The sequence below is a fragment of the Bubalus bubalis genome, chromosome 1, assembly GCF_019923935.1.
Source record: "Bubalus bubalis isolate 160015118507 breed Murrah chromosome 1, NDDB_SH_1, whole genome shotgun sequence".
In the NCBI taxonomy this organism is placed as follows: Eukaryota; Metazoa; Chordata; class Mammalia; order Artiodactyla; family Bovidae; genus Bubalus; species Bubalus bubalis.
Window position 1 is genome coordinate 104761172 of NC_059157.1, and position 16917 is coordinate 104778088.

At 37.2% G+C, this 16917-nt stretch overlaps 1 protein-coding gene across 26 annotated transcripts in view; it reads right to left on the minus strand.

The window, feature by feature from the left end:
* The window catches only part of ZBTB20 (zinc finger and BTB domain containing 20), an 869399-nt gene that overhangs the window by 431489 nt on the left and 420993 nt on the right, over positions 1-16917 (minus strand). The window lies entirely within an intron of this gene.

The following is a 16917-nucleotide window of genomic DNA, read 5'->3' on the forward strand; positions in this document are numbered from 1 at the left end:
AATCATAGCCTTCCCCTCTCTTCTATAAAACTGTCTTGTGTGCGCTTAACTCTGACCAAGTGCCCAGTTCAGAGGATTCTTCCACGAGATGAACATGTTTCAGAGCAAACCCTTATTCTAACTGAGGGTTTAAAGAAGCCAGACCCTACATTCTGTTCAGAGCTTTGGTTAAGGAGGTAAGCCAAAACAGAGGAGACATGCCTTCCTCCATTTAACTGGCTAGAACCCAGGTTAAGCTAATTCAGCCTAAATAGAAAACCTCTGCTTTTCTATCCCTTTGTTCTCTTGGATGTCACAGCTCCCTGCTCTATTCGCGCTTCCTTTTATAGTCTTTCCTCACCAAGCATTTCAGGGGGAAAAAAAAAAGCTAAATAAAGATCACAGCCTGTTCCATTGTGTCCCCTTCTTCTTCATCATCTTCCTTTCCATTTGTGCAATGTTGTGGCACCTATTAACTACCAATGTTTTCAGAATGACATTATACAAGGTGCAGGCTGTACCACTGTGCCCTAAAAATATCAACAACTGCATTAGTCTCACAATAATTAATGGCAGGCATTATGCAAATGACAACTTTTTCGCTGCAAAATAATGACATTTCTTCATTTTGAGCAGAGTTATGCAAAACAATGAATTTAGGATGATAAATCACACAGGAGAATTAAGAAAGCCATAACGTTCCTGCCCAGGCAGGCAGAAAGATAGACAGACCAACAATTTAGAAGACATTGTTTGTTCTCACACCACCATAAAAAATCATAGCCAGTCGGCCATTAATGTGTGTGGGTTTTTTTCCTTCTCCCCTTTAGGCAACAATGCATAAGGGGATGCTAAATTCTAGCAATTGGATCATTACAAGTCACAAGCAAATTTTTCTTTATTAACCTTAATAAGTCATTCACTCAGAGACTATAGTCATCAGGCAAATAAAAAGTATCACATGCCATTCTGCTACACATTAACTAATTCCTTATGCAAACATCACAACATATAGCAATTACTGCTGCTCAAAAAAAACAAAGTCATTTTCAATTTATTTTATTGTTTTTATACTTGGCCATTTCCTGTAGCACATTATCGTTTCTTTCCATAACAACCCGAAGGTGGAATGGAGAAGAATTTCAGTAGAAATGAGCATCTTCTCTCGCCACCCGTGTCACACCTTTTTCCCTTCCTGGGGCTGCTAAGGGAGGTTATCAGGGTTGTGTGTGCTCCTTCACAGCACATCTTCAACAAGCATTGATTGGAATGGCACATTCAGCCCCTATCCTTGTGGCAAAGAGGACTAGGGCCAGGCAGAAAGCCTGGATCTGACAGTCTCCCACATTTGCCACCATAATGTTGCCAGCTTTCCTTGATTCTGTAAAACAAGGTAAAAGTGCAGGTTTAGATTTGCCACTGACAGGTGAACATTAAAGTAATGTACTCCGTGTTAAGCTCAGAGATGCCCATTATGTTTAATGAGAATTATGAGGCTAGTTCGTCATGCTCCACTCAGTGCATAACGTGTCCCTTCAAAAGATATAAGCGAAGAGCAATAATACATATTGAAAAACCACCCCTCAGTGTTAAACAGAATCTCTTTGATTTTTCTGTTTTATTCCATATCACCTTTTGTCCAAGACTCTCAGGATGGGAAACACCTGAAGTAAACCTTGTATATGGCCAATAGATTTTTCTAGCCCATTTTACAGACTGAAAAATGGATTCTAAGCAACTAGGGGCTTTTCACAAAGCTGGACAATGAAACAGGTTGGATCTGAGAAATTCTTCAGTGTTCTAGCCTCTGAGGCCCGTGGCTTCTGTCTCATAACCATGAGCACTCTTTCCTGCTGGTAAACAATCACGCTGAAACAGTCTATGCCATGTCCCCACACAATAGGATCGTCATCTCCCTCTATTCTCCCAAATCCACAATCCATTCCCCGCTTTTTAAGGTAGAACACTTCCAAAATACACGAGGGAAAAGCTCCCTTTTCAGTTTCTCTTCCTGAAGGTAATAACATTTTGCAGTTCTCCTTAAATAAAATCCAGCCCATGCTGGATCAATAAGAATGATGCCCATTTCCCTAATGGCAGCCGATTGCCATTTGCTATTCAAATCAGACTAGATAAATTACAGTACATGCCAGGGAACAGGCCAGTGAATTAAGACAGGCCTCCAGAGGACCAGCGATATTATTAATCTTTTAAGACACTATCATATTTCTTCTTGACAGTGTGCGTAGACTCACAGACACACTGCACCCAGATTGAAATATCAGCTGCTGAAAAAATCAATAGTGTTAGAAACACAATAATTTTTGGTCTGCAGGGCCTACACTAAGCAACACTTGTACTCTCCGTGCCATCTCTTCCCCTCCTTCCCATTTCCCATTTTCCCCTCCTACCTTCTTGCTCTTCTCTTTTCATTTTCTGGTTTTAAAAGCTTATGAGCCCAAATGATGAGATATTATGAAGTTTCCACTGCTAACACTGGTCACTGTGGTCAGAGCATTGATTTTCCATGAGCTGTCTGAAACACAATTTCACTAGACTAGTAAACTGTTTTGGTGTGGGATTGTCCTTCCTAAGCTCTTAATACAGAACCCCCAAACCCTATGCACTTGGCTATGTTTTAAGAAGAAATGCAGATATGTAGGGAGATGGATATACCCAGAAAGCCCTGGGGAAAGTAGAATAGATAGAAAAATAATGGGAGCCTGGACCAGATATGAAAATAAAAAGTACATTCGCTGAAGAGAGAGGGTAAGAAACAAAACAAAATGAAACACTACTGGATGAGCAGAGGGAGACCACTGCAGGGTGGGAAGAACTTTGAAAATTTGTGTTTAAAATATTCTGAAATATTTTAAAATATTCTGAAAATTTATGTTTAAAACCCTACCTCTGTTGTCTGCATATTAAATTATTTTGACAATTACTTAGTCTTTCAGAGCCTTGGTTTCCTTATCTGTTAACACACCAATATAATCATTTACTTTGTAGCAGTCCCGTGAGGGTTAATTAGCAAGATGTGTGTGCTTCTGAAATAATAAGGTGCTCTGTAAATGGTTAAAAATGGTTATAAATTCTGTTTCAACTAGAGAGAGATTTTTGAAATATACCTGATATTTTTTCTTTGAATTAGAATACCATAAATGAACTTAAGACGTTATCAATAAATAACTAGACTGATGGTCACAGATGTTATTTAGGGCCATTTTACCAACATCTGGTAGAACTTGAGCTAGAACCCAGATCTGTTGATTATTAACCAATACTTTTTACATTTTACCAGACTGGCTTTGCTTTCTCCATATTTTTTTTTACTCTAGATTTGAGGCTTTAATTCTCTATCAAGTTGTTTTTCAACTGGGGAAGCAGATTAAACAAATGCAAAACATAAAACAAGACAAAAAAACTACCGCGTTTTGCAAATCTTGATGATACACTCTGGATTCTAAATCTCTCTCCAGTTGCTTCTCATTTGTCTTTTTCCTTTAATAGCAAAATTTATTGAAATAATTGTCTCTATTAGCTATTACCATATCTTCACTTCCTATTTTTTCCTCAAGCTGGTTCAATGAGACATTTATTCATTCTATTTTACCATATCTGTTGCTGCCAAATCCAATGGTCACATTTTCACTCTCATCTTACTCAACTTTTCAGCAGCAGGTTAACATGGTTAGCCACTTCCTCTTACATAAAACCCCGTGGTTATCTTCTGGGACATTTCTCTTTCCAAATTTTCCTACCACCTGATCGGTCACTTAAGAATTGAGAAAGTAGTACTGACATATATACACTATCATGTGTTAAGTAGACAGTTAGTGGGAAGTTGCTAAATAACACTGGGAGCCCAGCCTGGTGCTCTGTGATAACCTACAGAGGTAGGATGTGGGGAGGAACGGGAGGCTCAAAGGGAGAGGATATATACACATGTATATATACATACATACGTGTGTGTGTGTGTGTGTGTGTGTGTGTGTGTGCATGCTAAGTTGCTTCAGTCGTGTCTGACTCTTTGTGACACCATGGACTATATAGCCTCCAAGGCTCCTCTGTCCATGGAATTCTCCAGGCAAGAATACTAGAGTGGATTACCATTTTCTTCTCCAGGAGATATCTCCAGGAGATATACATATACATATATATATATATATATATATATATATATATATATGACTGATTCACATTTTGTATGGCAGAAACCAACACAACACTGTCAAACAATTTTCCACTATCAAAAAAAAAAAAAAGGAAAAAAATTATTTAAGTCCTATCAGTTTGAAATCTGTTGTGAGAACTTCAATCTCAAGTTACTTCTGATTTGGGATAAAGACAGTATACTTGGCAAAATAATCAACTCTTGGAAAGTGCATATGAGATATCTAGGTCTTGAATGTCTGGCTTTATGACTTTGAAATGCAGAACAGAGAAGAAAATTTAGCCCCTTGGCTTGATGCCCATTTATTCTTGCTGCAAAAATTTATTAGGAACTAGTTTTAAAATATCCATAAATGATCCTTTACCTAGAAACTTGCTAAATGGACAGATTTCTACATATGGGTAAAACAGAGTGTCTTCATTGGACCAGAATTTCAGAGACCTCCATATTGAATTTGAAATTCACATATATGCAACACCTCATAGTTCTCTCAGATTCATTTAATTGCTCCACCCTGTTTTTCTTAGTAATTGTTCCTTGATGTCTACATTGCAAGAAGTGAAGATGAAAACTGTTTCCAAGTAAGTCAAATTAACCTGAATATGGTTTCAGTGCTAGGCTGTACCCCTGACTTCTAGCAAAAGAATGATGACTTCTTTTTAAGATATACTCTAGCAATCATCAGATGGAACTTGTCTTTGTCTTTGAGTTTGTCTTTGTTTCGGGAGAAGTCCTTCTTGACTTACGAAAACAGCTGGAGGGCAGTACCTGAACAGAGTGATTTCTCACCCTGTGTCTGACTCCAGCAAGTTTTGATCATGATGTAATACATAAAGTCAATGACATGAAAAAATATCACAAGGCAGCATAGGGCTGATCAAAGCCAAAAATCATTCAAATATACTATTTGAAGAGAAGAGCAACAACTTCTTTTGAATGAGGTATTGGCAGGAATATGAACAAAAGGCATTTTCCTAGGAAAAACAGGTTTTTCCACTATTTGCAAATCACCTGCCACCTAGGAGTAAACTCTAGCTTCCTTTCTGCTTAAATTCTTCCACAAAGTCCACCTGCCAGGTCTATAGTCAAGGTCTTCTTTTATCTACACTAGAACAAATATTCCGTTTACGGTCATGAGAACATTATCAACAAAATTCCCAGAGTTAATACTTTTATTTAATTATATACAAATACATTTATTTTTATGTGTTGTTCCACAAAGTTAAACTTTAACTATATTAATCCGGGGAAAAACCCCTGATTATCAACTAACAGTTTTGTAAACAGTTATCTCATGAGTTAAATAGTAACTTGAAAAATTTAAGTCAAAACGCCAAACAAGCAGGAGCCAAAAGGCCAGTGGGAAGGAGTAAAGATTTCCCTGCCTTTGTTATATCAGGTTCCTTTGGAAGCATGGGATATAGTAAAGCGAGGGAGTATTTTGGTGGTAGCTGGATTGTTTGTAGGAATAGGGGCAAAGGATTGAGGAAGTAAGGAGCATGGAAGATACCTACTGCTTATCATCAAAATCTCTAAACTTAGAGCAGACAGGTTAGACCTTATAGAAAAGAAAATTCATGAGAATATGACTCTACTGGTTAATGTCCATAGGAACTCAGGGATAATAGATGAATGCACTGCAAGAATATGGACACTTAAAAAAAAATCAACGTACTTTAAGCTATCCAGTGCAAAGTTGGCTGGCCCACACTGCCAGCCTACCTTGAACCTCACGTGAAGCACTCTAATACCACTCTCTCACCAGAAACAATGGGGTGAAGACTAATCTGCTTTTCCTGGTTCCATTTAATAATAAGGGGAAAACAAATATGTCTTCCTGCAGTACTGAGTTGTAAGGGACTATGATTTCAAGTTTCAAGTTATCATCAAACTGCCCATCAATTTATCCCCTAATAAGTAGAAATGCTGCTGCTGCTAAGTCGCTTCAGTCGTGTCTGACTCTGTGCGACCCCACAGATGGCAGCCCACCAGGCTCCCCCGTCCCTGGGATTCTCCAGGCAAGAACACTGGAGTGGGTTGTCATTTCCTTCTCCAATGCATGAAGTGAAAAGTGAAAGTGAAAAGTGAAAGTGAAGTCACTCAGTCGTGTCTGACTCTTAGCGACCCCATGGACTGCAGCCCACCAGGCTCCTCTGTCCATGAGATTTTCCAGGCAAGAGTACTGGAGTGCGGTGCCATTGCCTTCTCCAAATAAGTAGAGATAGCCACCTATTAAAAAATTGAATCCAGGCAGTAGACTAATGTCTGAAGAGCAATACTATAAACATTGACGTTGGTGAGGTTTTTGACTCAAAAATTTCCAGAGTATCCACATGGCCAGATAATTTGCACAATCTTGATATCTGTGATGTAGGATAAAGTTGATTTATTTTTAAGACTGTTTAAGGAATGGTTGGGGACTGTTAAGTTTCTTCCTCTCAGTCTGTTAAAGATCAGTCTTGCTTGCTGATTTAAAAAAAAATTCATAAAAAAGAAAATATTCTCAGTGAAGATCTTTTAAGGAAGGCTCCCATTTGCTCTGTAGATGAAAAGCATGAGACCAAATAACATGAGCTGCTCATGAGAAGGCTGAGACTAGCTGGAAAAAAGGGGAAGGTATGTGAATGTAAAAAGTATCATCCTTAGATACACATGTAAATCTTATTAAGAGTCAAGAAATACGGCCTCTCAGACCTTACTTTTGGTATTTTTAATTATATATTTAATACATGGACACAAGCTTATTGGAAAATATGTAAACACTATAAACTATATAAAAAAAAAACTCATAGAGCTTTCTTTTTACGGTTCATAAAATACTTTCACTACGTTAGCTTTTGACTTTCTGATAACTCAAAAAAGCAAAAAAGATCAGTTTCTCCATCTCTGTTCTATAGACAAAGAAATATCACCCCAGCATTCATGTAGTTGGTACAGAGTGAATCTGAACAGAGGAACCAGGAATCATTAATCCTGGCAATCTACATGAACACGAGGAGGGAGGGGGTAGCATGATGACTATGAACTGGAAAGACTTTATAAGTGGTCAGAGGAGGGTCATCAAGGATGGGGAGGTTTCAAAATATTCAAAAGAAAGCACAGACAAGCACTAGGAATAAAAATAATTCAGAATGATCTGTGGTAAAGAAAAAGTGACTAGAGCAAGGAAACAATTGCAAATTCAGATCACTTACTTGTTTAATTGTATAGCTACTATGTTTGAATTTCTCTGGAAGCCATTGGGCAAACAGTGATGACCTGTGGGAGGTACTTAAAATCTAATTTTGGAGACAAAGTCCAAAAGTAAGTATAACACAAGGCAGTTCAGATATCCAGGACAGGAGTTTAGAGAAAACCATATCTAATAGGCTGACAACGGAAAACCTGACTATAGCAAAGGAATCTAGCTGAACTTTGTAAAGATTCTGCGATTAACAGTTGGGAAGTGATATGAAGATTCAGGTTATGTGAAGAGCATGAGAAAAGGCAGGGAAGCAGAAAATTGAAAAATATATTTGGGAGCAGCAAATAAACAAGTTACCTGTAACTGTAATAGGAAATAATGTTGGAAAGATAGGTTGAGCCTGGTATGGAAAGGGAACCCTTGAATATTGGGCTGATCAGTCCACTTTATTTTATGGGCAAAAAGATCTATTAAAGGCTTGTAAGTAGGACAATGGCACATCATAATGGTATTTTAGCATTTAGTATAAAAAATTGGATATGGTGGGCAGAAACAGGGAGAGCCTAGAGGTATTGAGAGAGATGGAGAAAGAGAGGGAGAGAAAGAGAGACCATTGCAGTAACCCAGGCAACATTTAGTAGTGTTAGTAGAAAAGAAAAAAAAAAAAAGAGAGAGAGAGAGAGATGTTCTAGAGACACTGTGAAGAAGAAATGGTAACTAATATTTATTAAACCTCTACTATGTGCCTGGCATCGGATATCTGCTTTATCTAGATTAACTCCTTTAATCTTCAAGATAGCCCTAGAAGGCAAGTAACTTTATTGTTTCTAATTTACAGATGAGGATATTAAGCAAGTTATTCAAGTTTACATAGTTAATATGTGACAGAACAGGATTCAAACACTGATCATCTGACTCCAGAGCCTGCCTGCTTAACCTCTGGGCTTAGGGGTTAAGCATTGGCTTAAGGGTTTTGGTGGTACTTTATCTATGACAAGATCTGATAGAACCTGATGACTGGTGGATGACATAAGACACTGATATTCTTGGGAATCTGGATTCTGATATTTTGGAGTGATGGTTAGAATGGTAATACTATGAATAAAAACAGGGAAATAATAAAAAAAAAACTTCTGGATTTCACATTTTACACTTGCTCTTAATGGTCCAGTTGCTTTTTGTATTTAACATTTCAATTTACCATTAAAGTCACAAAAGCAACTGAACAACAAAACTTAAAAACTTTTGCAGACAGGTCCTGGCTGATTATTCCTTTCTATGAATCCACATAATGAATATGTGGAATATAGTATAGTGCTTGGTATATAGGAGATGCACAATAATGCATTAAATAAATCATTGGAGGATTATTAATCATAAATAAATGTGCATAAAAGGAGGGTGGGTAGTAGTGTCAGAAGTATATGACCCAGAGTCAGACAAATCTTGGTTCAAATCCTGGCTCAGCAGCTTTACCACTACAGGAAACAGGGCAAGTTACTTCAAACATTTTATATAATACAGGGTAATAATTCAAGAAAAATCAGACGTCTTTCTGGATTCAGTACTTTGTAAGGCAGTGGGTCTATGAGAGTTTAGAAAGGATGCCTCCAAAGGCCATTATCTCTGACAGAAAATCTGCAACACTCTTCTCTTATTGTGTTTAATTTACAAAAATTACATTGAGATCTATACAAAAAATGTCTGCCAAGTAATTGCCAGTTTTAAAAGAAAAATAAATTATTTTCAGAGAAGTGAAAACTGGAGTTTCAACTGAAGGGGAGATTTTAATTGCAATGAGACATATCAGCTGAATGGTTTGGCTTGGACTTGTGGGATCAGTAGCAGCCAGTGGGATATATATTAAAGAAAAAACCAAGTTTAATTAGCCTTAAGATTTTATATAGCTTGGCTCTTTCCTCCCACATCTAGTTTGATTCCAGTGGGTCAATATCCTTTTCAATCATGGTCTCTTCCATCTTTTTCTCAGTTGCTGTCATGACAAGCCAATGGGAGAATGACATACAGATGAAAACAAGGCTTGAATAATTACTGCACTGCGGCTGGTTGTTGTTTGAGCATCATTTTATTTCTTCCAATCACACAGGTCCTTGGACTGCACAGCCCCATGTTTCAGATGGGGGTGATGCTGATTATATTATGACATTACAGCAAAGACAGGCAGATCAGACAAAGTGAATTTCACTCCATAATTAAACTGCAGTACCTTTCGTCTGAAGTCCAGGGCAGGATTAATCTAAAGGTAGCTCTTTATCATCTCGATTAGTGCTGGGATTTGAAGAGTGAGCTCTGATTTGATAGCTAGCCCTCAGTCGAGCTGACTGGTGGCCTCATATCTGTCTAACTGGCAAAAATAATATCAGATAAAGATACATTTGCAAGGTTATACCCTTTCCTTTTATTTTTATCTGCAGATAAATTCAAATATGCTGGCATTTCCATCACCCTGTTTTCTACTACAAAAATCTCTACTGAAAAGAACAGGTCCTTCTAAATCCCACAGCATTTTACAAATGAGTTCCCATAATTCCACTTAGCTCCATGCTCTAATGGCTGCTTATTTCCTGCCTTTTCTTTTTGTGAGGCTCTGATCTGAATATTTGGATGGCCTAAGCAACAGCCTCTCAAGCTGCTCACAGGGTCCCCTTTGATTTCAAAGGACTCACCCATGTAGAATTTATGAAGGGATTTTGCTTCCTTCAATTGCTCTTTTGACGTATATGATATTCCCAAATTCTTCATAATGTAATGAGCTAGATCAGTGATTCTCAACCTTAAATCCCTGTAGAAGCACCTGTGAGGCTTTGTAAACAAACAGTAATCTAGCCCCCACTCCAGACCTGATGCTTCATTATTTGTGGAGTTAGGCCCAAGCATCTGTATATTTTTAAAAGTTCATAGGTGATTTGAAAGTGCTTCCAGGGTTGAGAACTATTGAGTTAGCTAAATAGCACATCAGTAGTATTTGCAAAAGACTTATCAAAACAAGTCATTGTTAAGGGAAATGAAGGCTGATACTGTTCTGAAAATAATTTTCTTAATACAATTATAAAAATGTTTATTTTAGTAACATTTGCATAGAAAAATACATATCAGGTCTTTCAAGAGCTATGGAAGACAAGACAGACTATAAAACAGACAGGTTTATGTCAACAATGCTTCCATTGATCCATCTGATAACATTAAAGGTGATGATTTATTGACTGAGCTCATCACAGGATAATACCATAGCTACCAACCATATAATTTAAGATGACTCTCGACTAACATCATAAAATCTCAGAGTTTGGACACAAACTTGGAATTAGCTGTTATCTACTTTAATACTTTTACTCCTCAGCTGTCTTTTTAGAAAAGACAGGACTGAAAAGCTCTGATTTCAAATTCTGGCTCTGCCTTGGTTTAGAGTTTAAGAACACTCATTCTGGACTCAACTGAATCCAGTTATCAGTTGGTTGGCCTTCAGAAAAATATTTACTTCTCTAAGGCTCAATTATCACATCTCTAAAAATGGGGCTAAGAATCTTATCTCACAGAGCTATTTGGGTTTTACACTGATTAATTTAGATAAGAGTGCCTGGCAAACAAAAGTATCAGAACTAAGTATCTGTTGAACTGCAAATACAGCATTTACTAAATAAAGGTTGTCACTGAGCCTCTGTGCCTAAAATTGTCAGTTTTGAGATTCACAGATCAGTTATCTGGAAGATATGATCCACTAGGGAAAAAAAAGAATAAGTCCGAATAGGAATGGTGTTCATTACTTTTTTGCATAAGCATCACCTGAAATGATTGTTAAAAATATAATCTGTTGGGCTTCAATCCCAAAGATTCTGATACTGTATTTAGGGATGAATATGCATTTTAGCTACCATCTAGGTGATTGTGAGTTAGGGTAGAGGATCCTCATTTGGGTAAAACAGTTATAAAGGAATAGAAATTAGCCAAATATTTATCTGCCCCTCCACCCCAAATCACAGTGCAGCCTGACTTGGAAGAGATCATGTTTTCTGTTCCTTAGGTCAGAATTCAGTCAGATGAATTTGAGTTATGAACAAATGTAACATTTTCATAGAGTATGATTACAATCTAACTAAAAAGTCTATTTTTTCTTCAATTAAATATACTTTCTGAATAATTATTGTTTAGCCACTCTTATTATCTTCAACTTTTCATCACCACTAGGTATATGTAAGTATATAGTCATGGGTCAGATTCATTATCAACTCATCTTTTTTCTTTTATAAAGCAATAAAATAACTTTCTGAAAATTGGTAAATTATCTAAATAAACAAAAGTAGCTATTTCCTTCTTTAATGCTTCATAGAATAAAGTGTTTCTGAAATGCCTTAATTAAAATGGATGAAAATCAGTGGACAATTATAAATTTAAATGCAATTGATAAATTAGTCTGCTAACATGAAGATACCCAACCTACTACTGGAAACTGTTCTGGATTTAAGGAGAAACTTAAAACATTTTCATTTTCAAGATTTTCCTAAGGAAAGACAGTGAGACAAATGCCAGAACTAGGTTTAGTTTGTAATATGCCAACAGATACACATCATCTATATTCTAAAAGTTACTATATAAGACAACAAGAAAATTATGGTCTCCAACTACAACTGAGCATATCATTAAGCTGGGAGAAAAAGCATCCCAGTTGAGAAAAGCTTATCAACCTTACAGGACAATATAGCTGAGTGGCCAAGTGCAAGTCTTTTTAATACATAATATGTGAGCTGGGGTAGGCTACTTAAGATCTCAGAAACTCAGGCAGTATTTCTTTGAGAGGGTTGAGGTGACCATAGTGAGCCCTGAATAAATGTAAGCTGTTGTTCATTGTAAAAGCTGTTGACAATTTATTAGATGAGATCTGTCACAGATAAGACTTAAAGGAATGACAGAGACACTGAGAGCTATAGAAACCTAAGATTGAGAGAATGTTGACATGATTGGAATGATTTTGAGTTAGATATTTCAGAATGGATAAGATTTGGGTAGACAGAGGGACAAAGACCATTTTAGACTGGGTGGGGAGGTGTGGGTCTTGATATGAGCTGCAGGTCAGAGGAGTTGCTTCAGTTGTGTCCAACTCTTTGCAACCTCATGGACTGTGGCTAGCCAGGTTCCACCATCCATGGGATTCTCCAGGCAAGAATACTGGAGGGGATTGCCATGCCCTCCTCCAGGGTATCTTCCTGACCCAGGGATTGAACCCATATCACCTGTGTCTCCTGTACTGGCAGGCAGGTTCTTTATCACTAGAGCCACCTTAGGGACTGTTTAATAGTTTGGGATAAAACTGAAAGTTAACTTGGGATAAAACAAAAGAAGGTTCTGATTTTTAAAAGTCACTTTGACTTTTTGGTAGAATTTTTAATTCCTCAAATATTTTCTCAGTGTAATTCAATATCTCTTTAGAACAGTGGTTCTCACATTGTAGTAACACCAGTTACCTGGAGGGCTTGTTCAAAGACAAGTTGCAGTACTCTACCTCAAGATTTAAGATTTAGTAGATCGGGGTGAGATCCAAGAGTTTGTGTTATAATGTTTTCCTGGTGATGCTAATGCTTCTGGTCACTGTGAACCATGGCTTTAGAAGATGCTAAGACAGAGTTGGAGAGAGGAGGATTTTCCTTAAAATAATAAATAATTCAATAACTGAATAGCCCTCTTTAGTTCTTGTACAATTTCATCCTCACTTTTATGCCAAGTCATAGAAAAAACTATATGGTGATTACTTAAGGGAAAAAAAAAATGCTTACTCTGACTCCCTAATCTCTTAATCAAGTCCAAGTCCTTAACTCTCTTAATGAAGCCCAAGTCCTTAACTGTGATAATGAGGGGCCCCTGATCCAAAGGACCCCAGGCCAACCAGCCTGGAAACTTAAAAAAGACTTAGTATTAAGGATGTTGAAGAATTGAAAATAATAAAGCCAAGAGATTGGAGAAAGCGGGTGTGGACTTTTTATTACAAAGAACCTCTATCAATCTGTGCTAGACATTTTGTACTTGGGTAATACTTAACTGCCTGCCCCAGAATCATCCACTAACTATTTTCAGTTTTTCTTCATTTACCTTGTTCCTTTCTTCAATAGGTACTCAGCAATGAGCAAGGGGAACAAGAACTCTCAGGTTAAACCTGGGTCACTGCTGAAGCACCTCCATCTCCTGCTTCAAAATCTTTCTCCAAAACAAACATCTACTATGCAGAGGCTATATTGTAAGATATATTTTAAAAGGCAGAAAGAGGAAATAGAATGCTCTGTGAGACTCTATTTTCTATGTGTGGCTCCAAGGGCACACTATCACAAGTTAGTACTCTATTTTCAATGACAGACAAAAAGAAAATGTTGTGTTTTAAGATTCATGTAGAAGTCTTTGTGAAGAAAAGAGTCAAAAACGGAACTAAAATGTTTGAAACTCCAAAAATCTCTCAATTAGAGAAGCTTGTTTATTCCCTAGCTATTTATCTTTTCTTAAAATAAGAAGCTATATAATTACAAAGTATAATTAATAATAATAACAACAATTACCACAAGTACAACAGAAATAATGATAGTAAGCACCATGGGCCCAGATCCCCATAGTCACAAAAGATAAGAATTTGTCTCAGTATTTTCAAGAACAGACAGCAGCCCAATAATACAGGGGTAAAAAAAATCTTTCTTATGCTCCCTGGAAAATACTACAGAAAAAATAGACAATAAACTTTAATACCTGTTGTTAAGGATCTTCATTTTACAGATCAGTTCAGGCAATTTAAATAGACAACAACATGAGGCCTCTAACGTCTCTTAGGAAACAGTATCAACATTAATTCCTGTCTGGTCCCAATTCCATTTCTAGTTAAGCATCCCCATCCACTCATAAGAAGAAAGAAATAGCATTTGTATAGTGTTTTACAGTGTATAAAGCACTTTCACAAACATCATATTATTTGATTGTCTCAACAATCCTGTGGGATATGTAAGTAGGGGAAAGTATTAATATTATACCCATCAGAAGATGAGAGAATAAAGGATCAGAGAAGGAGGAAATACATTAATCTTAACTAAATATCTACATTGGGTCAAACTCCATTTAGACTTGAAAAGAAATCCTACATATAGAGTTTTACATAACATGAAGTAGGCTCAGAGAGTCTGATACCTGTCCAAGATTATAAATAGCAGAGCTAGGACTTGAATATAGATAACCCAGTTCAAGATACCCTGCTCTTCCATCAAACCCTAGACCTGACTCTCAGTTGTAAATATCTAGTTACAGAAACTGGCTCTTTCAAGAGGAAGCTTGTTCAATTGCCAAATAGCATAACCACTACTAGTTTTAGGGGTTTTGTGTATTTTTAGTCAGTCTGATGAAAAAGGTACACGTTACTTGAGAAAATGTATACATTTATAAATCTAGTATGATAAGAGGAAGGAAGAGAGAATGCATTATTTCATTGGCTTAGAACACTGACTTTTAAAATCCAGCTACTCACAGACACAAGAGACAGCACAGTCCCATTTCCAACAAAATACTCATTACAAGAAACCAAAAGACTAACCATTCTCAAAGGTTAGATTCTGGCAGGGGCTCAACTTTAAACTACTCTTATCTAAATAAATGACCAATACATATGCATACTAAAAAGAAATAACAGTAGAATGTGTATTAACAAAATAAATCACCCATTCCTTATTTTGTCTCAAAGCTATAGATTCAGATTTTGAAACTTTCTGGTAATACCATTTTTTATTTTTAATTTGCATTTACTTATATGATTTTCTGTTTTCTTTTCTTTTTGTTTTGTTTTAAAATACAAGTTATACATCAAGAGAGAGAGAAAGAGAAGAGTGAGGGGGGGTTCTTGCTTCAGAATTGAAATTGTCTTATGTTTCTATATAAGAATAAGTTGTGCAGTATATTGAATAAACATATTATTCAATTCATAAAAAATTTTTGAGTAAATATCACAATGGATTGAATTGTGGAGAATAAATTATATTAAAAAAAACTTTAAAAAAAGATACAAGTTTTAGTCTCCCTCCACTTAGTATGTACAACTTCTGATTTAGAATATTTCAAGGTTCAGCAAAGCAAAATCCCACAAAAGAGACAAAGGTTTCACCAAGAAGGTTTATTGGGAATTTGGGCTGCAGGGGTTAAGGGAGTTTAGGATATAAGTCAATGTTTGTGAAAATAGATTGAATATTTAAGTAGTAAAGAATACATTTATTGAAAGAAGATTGCAGTATGTACTGAACAATTACCTTGCCGCTACTGAGCATTTTCAGAGAATTCCAGAATTTCAGAGTTGCTGCTATACTGGGGGGTTTATTTTAATAATGGCAGAACATACGTGTTCAGTTCAGTTCAGTTACTAAGTCCTGTCCAACTCTGCGACTCCATGGACTGCTGCACAACAGGCTTCCCTGTCCTTCACCATCTCCTAGAGTTTGCTCAAACTCATGTCCGTTGAGTCAGTGATGCCATCCAACCATTTCATCCCAGGTCATCCCCTTCTCCTCCTGCCTTCATATTCATGTTGGATTTCATTAAAATTATAGATTACAATCATATGTCTAAGGCTTGAATATCCTGTGAATATTCATGTGAAGCATTTGTCTATGCTTAAACACCTTGATATTAGGGAATTAATAACTGTGGATATTAGGGACTGTTGGAAATTGAATACATTCCCTTTCTCTTCCATTCACATGTTGAAGCCCTAACCTTCAACGTGACTGTATTTGGAAATAGGGCCTTTAAAGGAGTTGCTGTTATTGTTTAGTCAATAATTCATGTCCAACTCTTTTGTGACCCCATGGACCATAGCCCACCAGCTCCTCTTTCCGTGGGATTTCCCAGGCAAGAATGCTGGAGTGGGTTGCCATTTTCTTCTCCAGGGCAAATGTCAAACCCAGGGATCAAACCCACATCTCCTGCACTGGCAGGCAGGTTCTTCATGACTGAGCCACCAGGGAAGTCAAAAAAAGAGTGGACATATGTATTTGTGTAACATTTTCACTTTGCTGCACACCTGAAACTGACACCATAAATAAGGTCCTAAGAGTGTGGTTCTAATCCAACAGGACTGTTGCCCTTAGGAAAAGAGGAAGAGACAAAAGGGATGGGTGTACATAGAGCAAAGGCCATATGAGGAGACAGTGAGGAGAGTCATCTGCAGGCCAAGGAGAGAGGCCTCAGGAGAAAACAACACTGCTGGAACCTTGATATTGGACTTAGAGCCCCCCAGACTGGGAAATAACTTCTGCTGTTTAAGCCGCCTATTCTGCGATATTTCATTATGGCAGTTCTAGAAAACTAATAGAGGCACTAAGGTTTTCACAACAACCTGCAAGCTAGGAATTGATTAAATTTATTTTAGCTTCCCTGGTGGCTCAGGCAGTAAAGAATCTGTCTGCAATGCAGGAGACACGAGTTTGATCCCTGGGTAAGGAAGTTCCCTTGGAGAAGGAAATGGCAACCCGCTCCAGTGTTCTTGCCTGGAGGATCCCATGGACAGAGGAGCCTGGCGGCCTATGGGGTCCATGGGGTCACAAAGAAT